Raw genomic sequence first — 22,257 nt, forward strand, 5'->3', positions numbered from 1 at the left:
AAAATTACAAAATCTTTAAGTAAAATTAAAATAAATTGGAAAGTACAAAAATTTAAACTAAAACAAAACATAAGATACTGTAGTAATGATACTAAAATAGCACTAGTTAGAATAAAAGCAACTAAAACACAACATATGCTTGTGACCAGCCTCATTCTCTACAAAATCCCTCCAAAAAAGGTTTTGCTGAAAAAAAGGGATTTGTTGAAACGATTGCCTATAAAATCTTGCGTCCAGCATGGAGTGACTCATACGCTGGATGATATGTTTTATAGGGTACAGTCCACCAGCCTGGTGTGTAAAGCCAGATTTTTTTCAACATTAATAATGGAGGCCACAGACTCTCAGAGAGCAGAGGGAGTCTGATCTGTCTGACAGGGCTGTTTGGAAAAAGAAAAGATAAAAAAAGACCCTAACTTTAAAAAAGCATCTGACGTTCAACTCTAAACTTTTACCTTTAAACCATACCGTAAAGGTGAGTTCAGACAGGGTTGTCGGATAAATTTATGACTGCGCAATAAAAGTCTGTAAATATATGCTATTAAACGTCATATCTGTACCTGGGATAGATCTGAACCGTAAATTGCTTTTATGTGAATCTCAATCGTAGCAAACTGATTTTCCAGTATAAAAGCTGCCAGGAATGTGGTTGATTGAGGCCAGTGGAGACAGGTGGTCTCACCTGTGATTCAACGGAAAAAACCAACCACTTTCCTAGCAGTCTCCGCTCGAAGCTTCACCTGAGCAAACGTAAAGTGTCTTTGTGCGTCTTTCATCTCGCTGTTGTCTTTTCATCCTTTCAGGCTGAGAATGTCATGAGTCTCACTCTCTCTTTCTCTTAGCTGACCCCAGGCCTGGGCTAATGTCAGTGGGCCATCTGTGATAGGAACCCTGGGGCCCAAGTGGCAGAGGGCCACATGCCTGCCTGCCCACTTCCTGGGTTTAGCCCACACACTGGGCCTGGCCAATGCAATGCCTGCACACACACTTGTACAGTATGATGCACACAAACACATACAGACACAAAAATGCTGCCGGCGATGCACAGTACACACTCAAACACTGAAATCTACATTCACATTCTATAAGTCAAGAGGTCAGCATGACTGAACTTCCTGCCCACTCTGTGCTGCTTTTCACAGATGCACTGAATTTCAAGATGTAAACAGCATAAATAAATACTGCAAGTCAAGAGATCACGTTACTGTTAAAAACAAATCATGATTTTGAATCTCAATATTAGATTCCGTCTATTCCACCTTCTTTCTCGCTGGAGTGTGAATCACAGAGTGCTTGCCCATTTGGCTTGGGTTGGTTATCCAGGTCTCACTGTTTGCTACAGATCTGGCATTGGCCACGACCGAACAGAAGGTATGGAGAGCTTAGCCCAGTCGGAGATCAGGCCACAGACGCAGAGAGGGGACGCAGTCAGGGTCTGTCCAACCTCCATCCATACACCTCCACACTCTTCTGGCACTCGGATCAGTGACATTTGCGTCACAAGGCACAGCTAGAGTAGGCTTGAATGAAAGCCTCAGCATTCATTATGAAAACCTGGCCATGCTGTTTTCGATCAGACCCTGCTGCATTTGCCCTGTAGTTGCTCATCTACGGTTTCGCATGAGAGCAGCTGTACAGTTCAGCAAATGTTTCTTCTGGTTTTAATTGCTGAAAGTTTGGGTCAAAATAAAAAGATTGTAAAGAATGTATTCATTTTTTTTAAATGAATGAATGAATCCATCTGTCTTTTAGCTGTACAAAACTATAAATATATACAATTATAATATTATATATTTGTACATTTAAAATCTTATTTAATATTTTCATATTATAGTACACTTTATATTAATACAGCTACTGTACAAAATATAACATATAATAAAATATTTAATTTGAAGATATTTTGTATGTTCTCATTGTAATATACTAAAGGAAATAACATTAAAATATGGAAAATAATTTTTTTAATTATTAATCCAAATGACAGTGATTTCTTACACTCGTTTGAATCAGTGTTAGTGTTTCAAATGAGCTTTTCTGCTTTTCAGTTACTGTATAATATAATATAATATAATATAATATAATATAATATAATATAATATAATATAATATAATATAATATAATATAATATAATATAATATAATGCAATATTTCATTGGCTCTCACCTAAAGTTTTTTGGTATGTTCTCACTGTAATGTAAATGTACTAATAGAAATAAAATAGAAACGGGAATATAAAAGGAAAAAATATAAAGGCACTAAAACAGAAATAACCAAGAAAATTATTAACCAAATAGAAGTGATTGAATAGTGAACAGGAAGCAGACATAAAATAGGCAGACCATCTACACGTCAGCATAATTAATTCATAGTATAGCCTCATTAACTCACACAAAGGTCAGAGAAGTTAATAGGGGCAAAATGCCAGTCATGTCACCATGGACACGCTGCCTCTCTCCTGAGCATCTCTCTAATGCTGCACATTGAGCAGTCTTGACTTTTAACTTGCACCGATGGTCACTACAGAATCATTGAAGACTGCAGATGCCGAAGCCGTTGTCAGGAGACAACAAAGTGCGAAGATATTTCATTTGTATCTGTCAACACATGACAAAAAGGGACTTTCTGTCAGTACAGAGGATCTTGGGAAAAAAAGCAAATCATGCGGGAGGAGTGAGCATGGATGTGGTGATTGTCTCTTTCACTCCTCTTCAACAGAAGGAGGAGCGCGGTGGTGCAAGGTCACAGAGGATCATTCAGGTATACAGGTGGCCTCCTCCTGCCATCTGTACTCTGGTTCTCTATTCATTCTATTCGTTTTTTCTGTCTCCAAATGGAGCTGCTTTCAGCTTAGCCACTGAATGATGGAATTTATCATCAGAACACTATTTGCTCTACTTCTAAGAAATCAGGTCCTTAACTGTAAATGGCTGATTCTAATCAGCATGCGAAGATGCATAACATTCACTTCTGTCTGGAAAGGGAATGAAAATGTGTCATGATTAGAAGGAAAATGCATACTAACGTGTAAAAATGAGTGGTGAACCTTTCGGTGGAGAAACTGTTTCATTCCAGTAAAGCTTGAAAAGAGGAAGTGTACATAGACAGCAAATGCAGGAAAAGTGTGTAGGACACACAAAAGAAGACAAGGTTAGATGCTGAATGAAGTGCTCCATTGTGTTCTTCGAAGGCTGAAAGAATATTGATAGTTGGACAATGCTTATCTAGCATTTTTATGGTTTTAAAGAAATAGTTCACGTTCTCTCTTTTTTTTTCCTTCCATGAAATACAAAAGAAGGACTTTGATTAATGTACTGGTTGCTCTTTTCATCACAGTTACAAATTAATTGGGACTGGAGGTTTTAAGATCCAGAAAAAAAAAACATACAGTGTAAGCACCAAGTATAATAGTGGTCTATATGATTTCTGCACTATATTCCAGGTCTTAAATAATGAAACGGAGCCATTTGAAAAACAAAATTTAAGCAATCATCTGCCCTAACTCACCTTGGGCCATTCTTGAGATAAGTAGTGATTTATAATATGTAAACAATCAGTTTTGTTACCTTTAAATAAAACTATTAATAGAAATAAAGCTGAAACATAAATATTAAATGATAAACTGAAAAAAAATGAAATAATGAATAACTGAAATAATTTTAAGCTGTACTAAAATTAATTAAATTAAAATTAATTAAACTTAGCTGTACTAATTTAAAGTACTAAAAGTACTAAAACTGAAATGAGAAATAAATTAAAGCTAAATATGAATATAAAAAATATATAAAAATATCAAATGCTTATATTAATTTAAATTATTAATTTAACTCACTAACTCAATGACTATTTGGAGAGGTTCACAAATTCAGTGGATTAAGTAAATTGAAGATTATCAGGTAACGTCTGAAATTATGGTCTCTTTCTCAAACAAATTTAACATGTCTTCGGAAGACTTTGCTACTGAGTCACGTGGACTTTTATGATCCCTTGAAGCTTAAAATCTTTAGTCCCATTTAATTAAATTATATAGACAAAAGCAAATCATTAAAAATGTCTACCTTTGTGTTGCACAAGAATACCAGCGTCCAACAAGATTGGAATGACGTGAGGGTGAATAAAGAGGTGAAAAAATCCTTTGAATTCCTTTAAAATTAAACAGTAAATTGGGGAGGTGGGGACAGGAGATCCCTTCCAAGGACTTCTGGGAGCATAGGTCTATATGTGTCATACATACACATGAATCCAGAAAAACAGGACTTTGGGCTAAACGATAGATCTTGTCCTAAAGAATGCGATAAAGAATGCAGTGCCCAAACCTGGACACAATTACTTCCTGTCCCAGCACCAAGACAGAGCAATTGATGAAGCGGGGTCTGTATCTGGTTGTTGTGCACGAGGGTCTGTTGTAATCCCGTGAGTGCAGCGGTGGCAGGCTAACATCGCATTACTCTCATGCTCAAGGGCGGACAGAGCTCCCGCTCCGATCGGTAATTGCTTTCTATCACACGACAGGTCAGAAGGATCCGTGGTGGTAGGCTTCCCTCCACTGATACACTTTAGATGTTCAGGACGCAAGGGAAAAAAAAACGTAAACTCAAAAAACAAAACAACGAAACGTTTACACAAACCAGTCCATACACACAAAACACTTGATAATCCTTAATGCACGTCAAATGGGGCATTTCCCGAACCCTGTCCCAGAGACAGCTCTCCGAACTACAGTACAGCAGACGAATCCGGAACATGAAGTATTTGTGAATGGAAAATGCTTTAGCACACTTGGCAGGGAGGATCATTCCACTGCTATCAGACAGACGTATTACAATTCTTTCACTCTACACAAGAAGGAGGATGGAAGAAAATGAGGAGGATATGCTCTCCTGACCTGCATCTCAAGGTTGCTGTAAAGGTTTCTGAATGGAACTTAGTTGGTACATTCAAACAAATCTAAGGTTTACGCAAAATCAATTGATGCATCTTTAAACTGGTGACTTTTAACTAGGACTAGAATACATGTGCCAATGACATTTGTTTGGTGTCTCCCTGCGTTATCACCAGAGCTATCCCTCACATAATGAATTATGCCATGCTGATAAGGCAGACAGCTGTATGGGGGGGGTTGCATATCCGGAGACAGATGAGACGCATTGTGCAAACAAGCATTTTTTTAATAATTCCCAGTGCATTTGATGGATGACATGAGGCACGTGAACCCACGGGGAATTTGGTGGGGGTATGTGAGGGGTGTCCCGCAACTGAGAAGAGAACTGACATTCCTCTGCGCACAAACGCTGAGGATGCATCAGTATCAATGGAAGTCTAACAGCAACGTCCTATCAAGCCTTAACAACAAATGTACCATCAGAATGCAGGAGAGAACAGAAAAAGAAAGGGTCATGCACAGGAAAAAGATTCCTAACAAAAGCAAGGCAATATCGTTGCTATATCGTAACATATAATGTTACAGCAGCATGCAAGCTATACAGGCAAATCGAGCAAGCAGAGACTCTGTCACTGACAACTTGCTTCAGCCCATGGAAAACAGCTAACATACGCTCCTCCGCTCCTATGTCTGTCCTCGCGGTCACATCATCCCCCCGACAGGGATATCACTTCTCTGATCAACACTAGACGCATTGGTAGAGACAACCCGAGAAAGGGGAAAAAATGGATTTGTCAACCAACCTGGCTTCTCAATGTCCTTGGTCATCCACAACATTCCGCCGATCTCAAATTCCCCTTGTCCACTCTAGGAGATCAGGAATAAAGCGCCAGCAAGCCCCAGCCGAAACTCCCATCAATCAGAAGGCTCTCGCTGATAGAGCGTATACTAGGAGACCTACTGATGTAAGCTAGTCACCAGAGAAAATACCCAGTTGTGACGCATATCCAGGAACAAAAATAGCAATGGGGCCCCTAGAGGGATTATACAACAGACAACGCTCAGAGGTACTTTCGCAGTGCCTGCGCTTCTGGGCTGTTTTGGTGCCTTTTAAGTCTCTAGAGCTGCGAACACAAATACTGCAGATGGGTCAAAGAGCCTTTTGAACAAGCATTTGTGCGTAACAATGCTTGAGTCTTATTGGACAGTGCTTTAATTGCAGTCTGGCCTCGTTGCCTTTGACCCTGGGATTGTCCAAAGAGTGCAGTGTATAGCAACATGGTATCAATACTCAACCCTCCTTCCGCCACCTCCCGCAGGGCTAAAAATAGCTCACTGGGCTAATTCTTACAAAATCCCTTTATAGATTCGCTTTCACCGATCACTCTCGGCCAGGCCCAGACACTGATATGATTAGCGTTTAGATCACACAGTGAAATTGTGTGTCTGTGTGAGTGTGCATGCATTTAGCAAGGATTATTTTACTTTAACGGAACAAACGGTGACATTGGACAGGTGTGCACTGCGACAATCCCAATAATAAAAGATTTTACAGGGAAACCAAGCTGCTGAGCAAAGACTTCCGGCCACCCCCTTCACCGCAGAGAAGATTAATTCTAACGTATGCTAATAGATTTACCGCCGCCACACTGTGTCATGAGTGACAGCAATGCAGCCCTTCTGAGGGTCACCTGAATGAGCTGTCAGATCAAGAGTTATGGCCACATTGGCCCACAGCTGCGGCACGTTCCAGGGAGCATTTACTCAACCTGCGGGATGACATCAAGCTGTCAGGAGTCACCGTGAGAATGACCATCCCGGTAATCCCAAAGATGAATCAGTTTATCACATCTGCGAACTAAACATATACACCTATTCGGCAGACTTTTGCCCTTACCACAGAATCCAATTTACACAGCTAAAAATATTTGACCAGGTCTGACCTCTGGAGAGCGACTCGGTGACTAACAGAGAATCTGGCCAACAGGGAGCCAGCATCCCCTGTGACATTGCCCACTCAGATACGCAGAGAATAAAAACACTATAAGGACCTAAACCAGTTCCCTGGGGGTTCTCACTCACTGTCTGAACAAGTCTCTCTGTAAACAACTCTGCTGGTTTAGCTACCAATAGATATCCAATAGGGCACCTTATTAAAATGTGTTGGATTGTTTTTGATAGGGTATGATTTGCACTGCTAATTAAACTAGATGAATCATTCTTTAATTGGAGTAGCAAATTAGATGCATAATTTTGAATATTTACAAATCTGCTTTATAGATGTACATTTTAAAACAGTTTATCATGCAATATCCAGAGAAATGGAAGGTTTAATAAAATACTTGTGACCACTTTGTCTGGGTTGTTACTTTCATGGTCAGATTTTCAGAAATGTATGGTTGTGATGGTTTTAATGTTATAGGACATTCAATGTCACAATCACATTTATCAAAATAATGTGAAAAAAATTTGGAATCGCTGAATAAAAGTATTTAAAAATCTTACTGACCTCAAACCTTTGAATGATAGTTTTTTTTTAATTTATAATTATTATTTTACTTTTAAATACTAAAAAGATGTCAGTGCTGATAGCCTACAGCGGCGTTGTGCTACAGCCATCCCGAGTTCGAATCTCGGCTCGAGGACCTTTCCCAATCCCCCCCTCCCCTCTCCCACTTTGCCTCCTAACACCTCTAAAATTTCTATCATAATAAAGATAGAAAAATTACAACAAATTACTAAAAAGATACTATTTCTCATCGCAAATGAAGAATGACCCCAAAATCTTGCTGTTGAGATGGAAAGGGATTTCCAGATATTGATATGTTTTCTATAAGATCAGGTGGTATTCACCATAGGCGATCAACTGGATACCATCTGCTAACTGTGAAGAAATAAAGAGCAGCCTTCATCTATCTTCCACTGTTTTGTTGTACAAATCAATTATTTATCCATTACCTGTGGTCATATGCATGCAAGCATACAAATGTATACAAATTCCTGCTAAATGCAGTAACACATAATAGTGCGTTTCCTACTAAACTAGACAGGTGAAGCTTCATTAATATTTAACTGCTCAGAATGTGATTGCCCTTGATCTAAAAACAGCGTCAGTCCACATTCTGCCTACACACAGGTGTCCCTTAACCCGAGTCACTGCTGATGAGACAATGTGCTGAGTGTGAAAGCAAATAAACAGGCTAGAATGCCATCCATGCAGACAGGTACAGGCCTGTCATGTTCACGGTAATGAACAGAGAAGAGATAGCGGTCTAGGACAAGATCTAGGGCAGGATGGACGTCTGGCTGTTTCTTTGCATCATCCTCAGTAAGTAGGCAGTCTGACAGGTCTGTGGCTAAGGGACAATAGGACGGGAACAAGATCTCAGCTGGCATTAGTGCTGAATGAACAACTTTAATGGCTGAGGTGAGGCTCTGGACCTTTGCCAAGCTGTGAGCACTCCTCTAATCAGTAGGCTGCGATGAGGGGAGGGACTCAAGGGAAATGAAGGATCCTCCCGTCACCACAGTATACTCTGCTTACCTCACCGAACCCCCAGCTGGGATTTGCCTTTATTTTTCCCCTTCTCATGGAAGTTTTCCCTCTTTGATGCTAATGACAAATCTATTGCACAAACTACCTTGAGAAGTGACCTCACTGTCCAAGTGCCACTGCGGTGAGATTACTGTAACCGTCCCAAACCTTAGAACTTTTTGACATTGACAAATTGCAACTGTTTAGTCATGGTATTATTCATTAGGAGTATCATTACTGCATCAGCAACCACTGAGAACTCAGTGAAGTTAGGCGTGTTGTGAAACAAGATGTTGTAGCAAGATATGTCAGCCTCTGTTTCTTGTATATTTGTCATGCATTAATTCTAAGATCAGATGGATCTGTTCCAAACTGTGTCATAAGCGGATCATAACATCAGTCAACAGGTTCCCCAAGGGCATTTTAGTTAGGGTTTCTTAATTAGCTGTTTCATTTGAGGACACAAAACCTATTGCAAATACTTGCTGCACATCAGTAATTCTCTAATATGTATTAATTATATATTTATATTTATGCTACTATAATATTCTGTTTTACTTTAAAATAATAATAATAGTGTATCATTATAGTGATAGTGATTTAATTAGGAAGTTTAATTCCTCCAGTATACATTTACTACATCAATAATTAATCTTAAGTATTGCTGGAAGTATTGCTTTCCCATACAGGTATACAAGAAAGACAACTTCTGATATCTGTATGAGAGTGGTTTTGTATTAATAGTAAATAATTAAATGTTTCTATGTAACAACGTGCTTGTATCACACAACTGACAGCATTGTCTTTAAATCTATTTGTGGAGCTGTAATGAAAAAGCATCTGTTAAGAACGGAAATGAGGGATGTTTTGTTTCCATGCGCTGGTGACAACAGAAGTTTGTGCCTTCAGGAACCATCAATCCTCCAGAGTGGGGATTGTCAAGAGAGCGTTCAATTGTATATAACTAAAAAAAGCAACGTAATCAGCAGGGCACATCCTGAAATCACTACTCCTGAGCCTGTTTTACTTTACCACTCATTCATACACATTTGCTGGACGTTCTAGTGTTGTGAAAAGATGCTAAAAGAGGGTAAATCATGCAATAGTGGATAACTAGAGCAGAGAAAATTGGGAGGCAACCTGTGCTGGGTCTCATTTGTAACGCTGCACAGTACTTTCCATTAGATCCCTCAAGCGCATGAGAACAGGGCACAGCCAACTGCTCGAAAACAAGAGCTTTAACGCACACATAAATGAATCACACAATTAGAGCATGTTAACATGTTAGCAGTACAGAGGGGTTTGCAGATTCAGTAAGTGATTAACCTGAAGATATTCTGGAAATGAGACAGTATCCAATTAACACAAAATCTCATACCTATCAAATACCTAAACACTTTTCCTCCATACAGAACTGACAATTGAACTTTAAATACAGAGTGTCTGAGAGGACAAAATAAATATTTTATATATATATATATATATATATATATATATATATATATATATATATATATATATATATATATATATATATATATATATATATATATATATATATATATATAATTGTTATATATAAATACACACACGCACACACGCATTCAACACAATTGTGCACTCTAAAAACAGCTTATGGCATGTTTAAAAATTATGTTGTGATTTGCATCTTTCAGGCTAAACTTCCTATAAATAAACCGCTACATTCCAGGCTCAAGCATTCATTAAAATCAAGATTAAATGAGCTTTTCATTCAACACACTGCAGGGTCACAGTCACAGATATCGGACATCGCACTTCAGGCCTTGATGAACCGAGCACAAATTCATGTCAGTGTTCCATTTGACCTCTCAACCCAGGCGTGACTCATGCCAGGAGTGATTCTCCTAGGAGGCTCGGCGTGAGTTCAGGGGGGGGCGTGTGTGTAGTCTGACAGGCCATGCGCAAACGCTGATGAAAACAGTCACTCAGCAGCCATTCCAAAACAAACAGGCTCTCAAGCGAGGGCTGCACAATTGCTCACTGGAGTGCAAGGCAGTGGCTCACACTCCATGCACCATCGGGGACCTGCTTTCTCCCGTTATGCAACCCAGGAGCGTGTTTTCCTATCTGCGCCACTCCCCAGCAGCTGTCTCCAATTTTGCCCGAAGGAAAAATATGGGGAAAAAGAAACCTTGTGGAGTGAATACCCCTCTAAGCACTGTCCCCAGAGCAGCTCTCTCAGCTTTCTATAATTCCGCAGGGTTCAAGTTGCCCCCCTGCACCTGTTGCGTTTAAAGGCGAGGCACGGGGGGGGCACGGCTGCCCCAAAAGAGCCCCCTCGCCCGCAGTGTCAGTTAACAAAAATTGCCCAGACAAGCACAACCAATTTTAGCCCTGGCCCTGAGTCAGATCAGCTGGCTGATGTTGGGAATGAACACCGGGGGCTTCCCAAACAGAAGACCCCTTTTGCATCCAATTCCCCTCCGCTTCCCCGAACCCAAAAACATTGCAGCGCAGGTGACTCGGCTGCTGCCCAGTGCGAGAACAAGAGTTCTATTAAAGTACACTGCAAACAGATTCAGGCTTTGTATATGCCGCCCGCCTCTCATTCAGCACCCAGAACCGGATGCAGTCCACCGGGGCATGGAAAAAGACCTAAGATTGGGGGTAATTTAAGAAATTATATTTTTCCACTTCCGAACAATTACTGTGAATAGAACATTAGCAGCTGAAATTAACTAAATTGCTCTGACAACACGTTTGAGCTACATAAGAATTGGAAAGAAATGCAAAAGCTAAAGTCACTGAGTGAAACGTCTGCATCAGACTCTCAATTTTATAGCGGTTTAGAGTATTTTATTTTGATCTACATGTTTTCATGACTGAATTTGAGCTATTTTCATTCTTCGGTTACAAATTGTGCTATGCAGGGCTAATTATGTGTACGAGTGAAAAAAAACTAAATAGTCAAATGTTAAAATAAATCTCCATTCTACAACAAAATTCAACAATGCATTTTGAAATTCAGTGCTTGCTCTATTTATCACAAACTTCTAAAACTAGTATCCAGCAAGTACACCCTTTTGGCAGCGATTTTGTTTTGTCTCCATCTACACACGATTGGTGCAAAAATACAGGGCTCTAAATTCTTCTGTGTGGCCGGGTTGTTAAAAATAGAGTATTTCTTTGAATATTCCTTGCATTCAAATTCAAATTGTGTATCATGTTTGTTACTGTAAGTCAAGTCAATTAAAATCCCGGAATTTAAACTGAATGTAAAATTGTTTAGACCCAGGTCTAAACTTGGGTCTTGAGCCTGGATGAACAGTAGGGCACATTGGACATATTGTTGGTCTCTAAAAATATGCTAGGCTGTCCTGTGAATGTCCCTGAAGGGCTCTGGAACACTCTCAGTGTAAGTGCATGAGCCATTCATATTATCTAAATATACGTCAGTGGTAACATAGATGTAACAGATGTAAGTTGATGTAAGTTGTCACAACGTCAGCAATGCAAGAAAAAAATTTATACTATTTCTTTTCTTTTAACTTAAATTATATCATAAAATACTAGTCTAGTTTTGAAAAAATGATAGTGGATATAAAAGCTGGTTGGACAGGTGGCTAAAATTGTAAAGTACATTTTCTCCAGTGCGGGGATTTATTCCAAGGCTAATGGGTTTGTATACAGAGAGGTTAGTGAACATGAATGGTTTGCTGGAGAGGATAAATAAATGAATTTGTGTTAGTGAGCTGGGCTACAGTATTATCTATCACTCTAGAAATGCAATACGTTCACGCAGTGGTGGCCTGGTCACAAGCCCCCCCCTCCGAGCACCCCCCAGATGCCACTATCATCCCGGGCCATTGCATCGCAATCAGCTAGCAGTTCAAGAGCATCTGTTTGCTCCAGGAAAACCTCAACATGCCGTGACATTATTTCCTGCAGTGCAAGACAAACACAACCATCAAATTTGCCTTGTAAGACTTTGTGAAGGAATGACTCAGTTGGGTGTATCTGTGTTAACTCACGTTACATTACAATATCACGGCCAGGTCATGACACGCTTAACGTTTCAGTTGTAATCTACACAAATGTTCCTCTCCTGAGGGGTTATTATGTTGCAGCCCATTTCCAGTCAGATATTTGTAAGCTCGTGCCATTCCGTGAGCTTGTTAACATCTTTTGTAAACCTTTCCGCTTTTGGGAAAAGAAATGACTCATTGAGGCTAACAGCAATTTCTCCAACAATCAACAAGACCTGTTAGTTTACAAAGAACATCGAACTAGAAAACATCTTGCATTGATCATCACGCTCAACAAAGAAAAGATGCCAACGATACAATAACTCCAAAAACACGTTTGCTGCAGACTTGAGTTTTTTATGTCAGCAGAAGATCTCATTTACATTAGTAATTCATCAGTCCATTTAAAAAAATAATAAGACTAACCATAGAATTGGGGTTTGGTTTAGGGTTACTTTAAAGTAATTATGCATAATTTATTGTTATTATAATAGGTATTCATTATAAATTAACTATTTATAATTAATTATAATGTTATTAAAATTGACAAAATATTTTCATAGAACTTGATGTTTACTTAATATCCTAATGAATATTTATTGATTATCCTAATGATTATGATTAATGCTAAAATAAAAATCGATAATTTGACCCATACAACATATTGTTGGCTATTGCTACAAATCTACCCGTGTGACTAAAGACTGTTTTTGGGGTCCAGGGTCACATAATATGTACATACATACAACATACACACACATATATATATATATATATATATATATATATATATATATATATATATATATATATATATATATATATATATATATATATATATATATATATATATATATATATATATATATATATATATATATATATATATATATATATATATATATATATATATATATATATAAAGAAAACAATATAATAATATCTTTTGTCACACTTTATTTTAAGGTCCAGTTCTCACTATTACCAAACCATTGTTTGCCTCAACAAACTCCTAATTTGCTCCTTATTAATATTTAGTAAGGTGGTTGTTAAGTTAAGGTATTGGGTAGGATTAGGGATGTAGAATATGGTCATGCAGAATATGTGCTTTATCAGTACTAATCAACAGCTTATATGTTAATAATAGGCATGACAGTAAGCAAATAGTTAATAGTGAGAATTGGTCCCTATACTAAAGTGTTACCTAATATCTAAAAATAGGTCAAAATCATTTTGTGTGTACAATATATATAATGTAATATTTATATTTATCTGCTGCACAGTTTCATATTGTGACGTAAATTAAGCCAAAATTATATAAATTATTTTAATAAAAATAAAAATATTACTCAGTAATTATTACCTTTTACAACCTTTTGATTACTAGCTCACACTTTGACAGAACTGACAGAGTATATGAGTTTCTCAATTAGGTTAACAACAGCAGCAGTTGCCTCATTTCTCCAAACTGAACATAAGCTTGTCCTTTCTTCTTGACATTAGTACTCATCTTCAACTACAGGATGCGAGCCTGAAGAGCCTTCCTCTCCAACATTCAACATGAAATATGCATCCAATAATTTAACGCATTATAATGCATCCAAGACGTACTGTGCCATGCTGCGTGCAACAGCTAATTAAGCCATGCACAGCAAACACAACAGAGAGAGCGAGGAGCTGCTAAATTTAGGTTCTTCACAGAGCCCATCCGCAGACCGAGAGATCCACAAACCGCTACCCATTCCCTCACCCAGATCCGCATTTTACATTGCACAGGGGAAAGATCCTGAGCTTGTTGGGGAAGAGAAATACAGACCTGCACCAGTTAGGATGCAGAAATAGAGGAGGACAAGAAGGCAGAGAGGGAAGGAGATAGAGATAGAGGGAGAGAACATCTATCAAGGTTGCAGCATGTGCTTAAAGCACACTCACAGCCAGACGCGACAATATATTCAGAGATAGAGGAGGAAAAAACTGAGTGTCAGAAGGAAAAAAAACATGATGAAGTGTAGGCACAGAGAGGGAGTGTGAGGAGAAGGAGGGAGTAGTAAACAGTAAAGGGGGATAGAAAGAGGGTTGAAAGTGGCCTTGACACAGCATTGTGACAGAGAGAGAGACAGAAAAGTACACAGCAGCTGTCTCACTCTTCCACACACAGATCCAGGGTCTGTCCCACCAGAGGAAATCAATTCACCTTGCCACTGCCAGGGCTTCCAGGGCTGTGTATTTACACAAAGCAGATAGTCTAAGCCAATAAAGTGCTTCCCTCAGCAGGATATTTGTAAAAAGCCAGACTACTGTTCTCTTCTTTTTCTCTGGCAGTGCCAATCCAAGATTGAATATGTAAAGCAAGACCCGAAGATTTCACACATCAGCATATAAGGCTCTGCACGGTAATTGGGATTTCCCTCTCAAATGGGAGCATACTGAGTCCCTACAATCCCAAAGTGGTTTGGGCTGAACACCATCATACCTATTCAGGGCTAATTAACACAGTTAAGCTTCCTGCACTCTCTGATGGGTTTATTGGGAGCCACGTTACTGCATTTAGTTTAGGTAAACAAAGCAAAGATTTCTGCATCCTAAACTTTTCCCTCAGCCCTCCCTGGATCTTCTAAACATTACTCACTGTGCTGCAAACTGGCAGTCTGTGACAGTGTTAAATGTCGGATGAAGAACCTTCAAACGGCCCCTGCATAAAATTTTTGAAAAGGAACCTCAGCAAAAAAGCAACAATCGTTGACAGGATTACAGTCTTAAGGGCTGAAATTTGCTGCTTCAATATTTATATGCCCCGACAAACCAAAGTAGCCTTTTGGGACTCATCATCAAACCCCCACCCCTCCACCCACCCCCAAATACCAAGGCCTTAAACCCAGTTGGTGTCCATCTAAACTAAACTAAACTAAACTAAACTAAAAAGAAAACAAATACACCATGCAATAAAATGATTCCACAGTGATGTAACTACAATCAAAAAAGCCTATATTTATAGGTTTATATTATTTACTCATCTATAATTAGCTGTCATTTAATGTGTTAATTTAATTTATATTGCTATTTTAGATCATTTATAATTTTATTTAATTATAGCAAATAAAATAATAAAATAAAATAAAAAAAATGCAATAAAACGATTCCACCAGTGGTGTAACTACAATCAAAAAAGCCTATAATTATAGCAGGCCTCTGAACCAGTTCAAGGAACGAAAACCAGAAACGAATGAAATTTTGACAAGAACAGAACCAGAACCAGAATTTTAAATTGCCATTAACCGGTTAATAACGTTATTTTATCATTCCATTTAGCATTTGAAATTTGCTATCAACCAATCAGAAATTCAAGTAGTATGGCCTATGCAAGTGTTAAGCTGACGCATCCAGCCAGTGAAATGCCTGCGCTCAGCTGTAAACTCATCATAGGTAAGTCAGAGTTTATCAGAGGATAGTGTAAGATGGATTCAACAGATCACATGCACCTGCAGTGCTTGTGAACAGAGAAAACAGAATAAAACTATAGGCTTACATAAAAAGGAATAGCCTATATTGCCCTATACACAAAATGTATTTCACTTAAATCACTGACAGATTAACAAAACGAAAGGAAAAAAACGTGCTGAGTTTCGGTTAACTGTAATGTGATCCAAAGTTCAAGGAAAGGAAAATGAGAAAGCAGAAAAATGTTTTCTTTATTTTGCAAAAGCTTTACATTTTTATTTATTTTGCAAATCTTGACAGTTTTGAATGATGTTTTGCTTCTATCTTTATAACCAACCAGTGTTGGTATGACAATATTGCGTCGGCACCTGAGGTGCACACAGACACAACCTATTTTGCGACATTGCAGCCTGTTCATTATCAAAATAAAATACAGTTAAAGAAACATAAAAAGTTGCACTGCTCCATTGTACACTCTGTTGTGTTCAGCGTGACCTTACTGTGCTGATATAGCCGATGTGAAGGATTATGTCAATGCGAGAGAAGTACAAACTATAACTGTCAAACTATAATCTGTATTTATAGGTTTCTATTATTTACTTGTATATAATTAGCCCTCTTTCAATTTTTTAATTTAATTTATATCATTATATATTGCCATTTTAAACATTTTATAATTTTAAAGCAATAAAATAAAATAAAATTCGATTAAATTCAATTATTAAACGATGTGACTACTATTAAAATAAAAACGATATTTATTGCTTACTATTAATTACCCATATAATTAGACATCTTTTAATACAGTTTAATGTATAAAAAGTGGTTTGAGATTAAAACCTAAAATGAAGGTTTATAGAAGGTTTCTATTATTTAGTCACCTCCATGCTATTCCAAACCTGCACAGATAAATGGAAAAAAGTATTGGTCATCATTTGTTTTACATGCAGGTTTGTAACGACATGATGGTGAGTAATCGATAACATCATTTTAATTTTTGGGTGAACTGTCCCTTTAAATCCTGAGCAACAAAAACAGTTTGCTCAGTACAGTACTGGAGGAAGGAGGACCACTGGAGCATGGTATCCACCAAACTGGCATGCCACCACAGACCACAGTTCCTCAACACCATGGAAACCAGCAGCACGGAAGAACGGATGCAAGTTGCGATTCTTGGATGGGCTGCAGGGCAAAAATTAGAAGGTGAGATAGGAGACTAGCAATGTCAGTTTAACAAGGCTGCCAAGCTCACAGATGGGATGAGGAAACCGACAGAATTGAGATAAAGTGAAACCCCCCTCCTGCCACGCTACCGGTGCAGCCCTGCCAAGATCCAATCCTCCAGGAACAGCGCCTCGAGTCACACTTAAAATGTTCCTGCTTTGCCACACAATTTGTTTTGGCCAGAGGGTGACTGGAGGGAGAAAGTGAGCAAGGCTTGGGATATTTTGGTTCCGAAATCATACTCTCTTCCGACGTCATACTCATAGATTGCAATTTACAAGTCGCCTTCTTGCATTGTTCCTCCAAAGCTTTTCAGGGAGGTCTTGTGACTAACACAGTTTTGCATTAGGCCTGCGCACCTGACATTTCAAAGGAACAGAATTTCACAGTGTTTGCACTTGCACGCACAAACGCACACACATGCTTGCACAAGCAGTCAGCAGAGTGCAGACTGTCACTTCAGACAGGAAGCTGAATGTGTTCAGCATGGGCTGATGGGAGCACCAGAGACCTGACACTGTGGCAGCTCATACTTCCTTAGCCTTCCCAGTATGTTGTGTGTGCATGTGTGAGAAGTGCGTGTGCACCAGCAAAACCTCCTTTCACTCAACCGCCCTGCATCACACCACATGTTGAGCAGGGGAAAGCAGACATCACTGACATCACACTAAGCAGGTGGCTACCCCTCTCCGAAGAGGAAACCAAGATCAGAAATCCGTAGAGCTAAATGAGTGTGCTTCGCTAAACGACTGTGTAATCTTCCATCTATCTCGCGACCACAAAAAAAAAAAAAAAAAAAAAAAAAAAAACTATTCTGAAGCTTGGAAAGTGATCAGAAACTGATTTTACCATTGGGTTTTGTGTTTTGACTATGATTGTCTCATCTCTACCATACAACTAATATAAAATGTCTCTGAACTGAAGACATGAATAAATATAAAAAATACATTTTATATAAAATATACTAATAAATTATTTATAAATTATAAACTAATATATATTATATATAAATATATTAAATATGTTATATATACATACTAGTTTTTGTCAATTTATTTAATCACTGATTTTAATATATTAATTATTAGTTATTAATGTCTTTACTGTCACTTCTGATCAATTTAATGCATCCTTGCTGGATAAAAGTATTCATTTCTCTTTTGTTTGTTTTTGTTTTTATCCTTTCTGCCCCCAATAGTAGTGTATCATGGTTTCCACAAAAATATTAAGCAGAAAAACTGTTTTCAACATCGATAACAAAATAAGAAAAGAAAAGAAATGTTTCTTGAGCACCAAATCAGCACGTTAGATTGATTAAATAAACATTTCCTATTATCAGTGTTGAAACCAGTCTCTTCCTGTTTAAGTGGGCAGTTCTTGGCCAGAATAGGCTGCAATGAGGACCCAGTCAAAAGTCTGGCTTTAGAAGACGAGGCTGGCATAATGCTGTCTCTCTTGAAACAAATCATGCTAACGGGGACAGCTGTGAAGACAACCAAATGGATGAAACAAGTAAACACACTCAAATAATGGCAAAATACTGATAGCACAGGTCTATTTTATCTCATCACACACTTCACATCTCTAGTGTTTTTTTTGGCTGTCAGTGTTATAACGTCTCTGTTAGCAATGCTTCCTGTCACACGGTGGCCCAGGCAAGCTGGTTGATCACAGCGCTTGAGCAAAACAAAATGCCACCGTTTCTTCCACCGCACGAAGAAACAGTCGTTCACAGCCAAAAGCATTTAAACAAGCATGTCATGAAGCGCAGTTACCCCCCCCCCCCCCCCCCCCCCCCCCCCGTCTTATTCAAAAGACTCCCAGCTTGCTCGGTGGGCTCTCAAAGCAGGGCATGTTTCAACATACATCAAGTCGAGGGCTCATCTCTTTTGCTAATATTGTCAGTGTTTTTATTTCTTTTTTTTTCAGAGAGACTGGAATCAATGCGCCGAGACAGACAGCTCGGGTCTTTGAAGCGGAGAGCGCTGCAGATAAGGCGAGCGGTTGCACTCGTCAGAACCTATGACACGGCGTTTGGAGGCACAGGCTGCTGATCAAGGGATCCGGACTCAAAGGAGGAGGAGTGGCAGTTCTTCCCTCCCTTCCTTCGTCCTCCTGTGATAAAGAGAAGCTTAACACAAATCAAACGCAAAGACTCAAAGGCATGTGCATCAGTAGCCAGTGCATCGAAATGCCTCAAAAACATGCTGGCGAGCACTCTAAAAGTTTTGATCTTCAGTTTTGTTTAATTTATTTGCAAACTTAAAACTAAAGTGTCAAGGTGCAAATCATGTTTTTTTCATTTTGTTAACAGTAACGCAGTTGATTTGGCTAGCCATCTCAATACTTTTGACATTGACAAGTGTTAGTCCGTTGAGGTAGACCAGCCTAAAAATGTACATTTTAAAACCTTTTGTCATCCTAGCAAAAAAACAGAGCAATGCATAACAGAGTCTAATTGGTATCTATGTTGGTTACATCCCTGAGTATGCATATATGGAAAAACATACCATTTTTGTCCTTTTAGAGATAAGTATCAAGCTAATTTGTGAGGCACATTAGACAAACACAATCCCATGATACTGTTGTTTCCAAGATCTCTTCCCAACTTGTCTGGAGGAACTGTTAAAGTGGAAAAAGAAATTCTGTGACAGAGACGTCAGGTGAGTAATACGCTGTGGGTTCTGTCAGCACTTTGCTAGCTTTGATTCATAATGTCTGTAACTCCCTGCCTCAGCGGTGTGATATATAGTAAGAGTTTCCTTAGTCAGAACCTTAATCGAACCTTAACAAGTTTATAAAAAAGCTGTATTCCAATCCAATGGCTGTGAAATAACAGCACAGATAGGAAACAATAAGGTTATACCTCAAGATTTGACTTGACAAGTTGCCATCTCTATATAAGTATATAAGACACATACAGTAAATTAAATTACTGCCCTTTAAAACCTAATCAGCCAGCTGATAGACCTAAAATATGCATTTTGATGCAAAACCACTTTAGAGTATAAGTAAAGGTGACTCACTGAGGTGTATTTCCAAGGTAGTGATACATAGAGCTGTACTACACCTGTAATCACCTTTCATGTACAGGGAGAACAAAGAGCCTTAATATGTGTCTCCGCTCACATGCAGTAATTAAACTTTGCCTTCTATTAATCCCTGCAGTAAATTGGAGCAAGGGAAGGATTTAGCAGGCCATTCATCACTAGACTATGCGAAGATGGCAGTTTTAATAAAACCATTCCAGGCAGTCTATTGGGTAGTCCAAAGCAGAGTTTTCTTATTTAGCAAAGAACAACAACAAATTATAAGAGCCATTCTGTTCGTGACATGACAAAATATCTCATTAGGAACAGAAATGAACACTGAGTATATAAAATGTTGGCAATCCTGCATGGATGGATGGATCAGTCCAAAGCTACAAAGAGGGCCAGAGAGGGATTATTAAAGCAGATGCAGATTCAAATCTTGTCCTCCATCACAAATGCCAAAAGATCAGAACCACATGTGTACTGTGCATCCAACTCTCAACTCTGTGGATCCAGAATTGTTCAAGCTTTTTTTCCATCTCTCACCTCATAAAACTTGATTACTGTAATTCAATCCATTGGCAGATTACAGATGTCCTGTAGTGGCCAAAAAATGTCTAGAAAGCTTGGTGGCTCATATTATGACTCCAATAAACAGTGAAGAATAAATAGGGACAAAAATAATGAAGAATTTCAAAGGTCCAATTGCCGATTTCTTAATGATTCTGTCTTTAATGGTTTTATTAGTGATTATTTTGTACTTTTAGGGAGTAAAATTCCTCTGTCAAATGTTGAGACTCCAATAAGTATATCTAAAGCAATTCTTGAAAAAGCAGATTTTTAGAGTATTTTAGAGGCGGCATAAATGTGGCCTTTAATATAGAAATAACAATTTGATACTAAACAAACAAAACAAGTGGACATAATTAATTCATTAAAATCTTAAAATGCCACTGATAAAATGCGTAATGTATCTTTAACTACACACCACCATATGATCTACTATACATTAAAAAGAAATGACTCATTAGAATAATTTGTTCATAATTTGTTCACTGGTCCCAATGATTAAAAGAATGAACTGATTCGTAAGTGTCATTCATTGATTCGCTAAAAATAAATACTTGTAATCGCTTTCAAAGAAGGCTTGCCTTCAAGCAGCTTTTCAGAATTCGGATCAGAGTCTCTTTAATCAAATTACTCTGTAAAACAATTACTTTAAAGACAGATGAAAACAAATGTGTTGCAACATCACCCTTGATTCAAACTGTTACCTTTGCTATTCTTGGAAGTCTCCAGTTCATTCCTACGGGACATTCTATAAAGCTTAACTGAGAGAACAACAATTACTAAGGGAGTAATTGTTTAGCTAACTGACCCTCAGCAAAGGTTCAATTATCAAAGGCGTGACCTAACCTCTGCTAATTGGTCAAGTGTGCATGGTTATTGTATGATTTCAGAAGCTGTTAATCAGACCAGAGTACAAACATCTTAGGGCAACTCTTGGCTGCATCTTTAGCTGGAGAGACCAACGCTAATTAATCGCAAGCACCCTTCCTGATTGCAGGGAGGCACACTGTCCAGCCTGTGCTCTGTTTAATAAGCACTTCAATGTACTGCTATCAAGTGTGAAGGACAGCTGCTGAGGAACAGTGTGGAACCACTAATGACAGAATGTTGGATTAATGACCTGAGAAGATGAGCCAACAGGCCAGTGTCGGAGGTGCTCAATTCCCAGCAGGGCACTCATCGTCACCCTCTATACCCCTTATCACCGGCCAAATCCTCCATATGCAAGAGTGTTGGATGACAGATGACATACAGTAGGGATTACCTGCTTTATACCACACAATAGGGAAAATACTCCATGCCTATAAGTAGGTCACCTTCAGAAAGAGGAGAAAGGTGAGACTGCTGTTGTAGCAGTGAACAAAAATCAAGCATATGATCAAGAGAGGAAGTAAATCTTGGATGTGAACACTCACAAAATGAGCAAATCAATGACTGGATAGTGTGCTAATACTAAAAACATTAAAAATATATAAATAAATATAATTAAATAAAGACAAAACAATCCCTGAGTGCAGGATAAAATGTGTATATTGACCTATGTTATTTATTTATTTATTTATTTTACA

General features: G+C 38.4%; 1 protein-coding gene across 4 annotated transcripts in view; it reads right to left on the reverse strand.

The window, feature by feature from the left end:
* LOC109064256 (transcription factor HIVEP2-like) overlaps positions 1-22,257 on the reverse strand; it is a 68,369-nt gene that overhangs the window by 34,368 nt on the left and 11,744 nt on the right. For 2 of the 4 annotated variants that reach the window (XM_042746518.1, XM_042746521.1), the window contains exon 1: positions 5,687-6,149. The exons of the other annotated variants lie outside the window; for them this stretch is intronic. The gene's annotated coding sequence lies outside the window, so the exon portion shown is untranslated. Of the gene's footprint in view, positions 1-5,686; positions 6,150-22,257 lie in introns of those variants that run through there. 4 annotated transcript variants of the gene reach the window in all.

The sequence above is a fragment of the Cyprinus carpio genome, chromosome B20, assembly GCF_018340385.1.
Source record: "Cyprinus carpio isolate SPL01 chromosome B20, ASM1834038v1, whole genome shotgun sequence".
NCBI classification, from domain to species: Eukaryota; Metazoa; Chordata; class Actinopteri; order Cypriniformes; family Cyprinidae; genus Cyprinus; species Cyprinus carpio.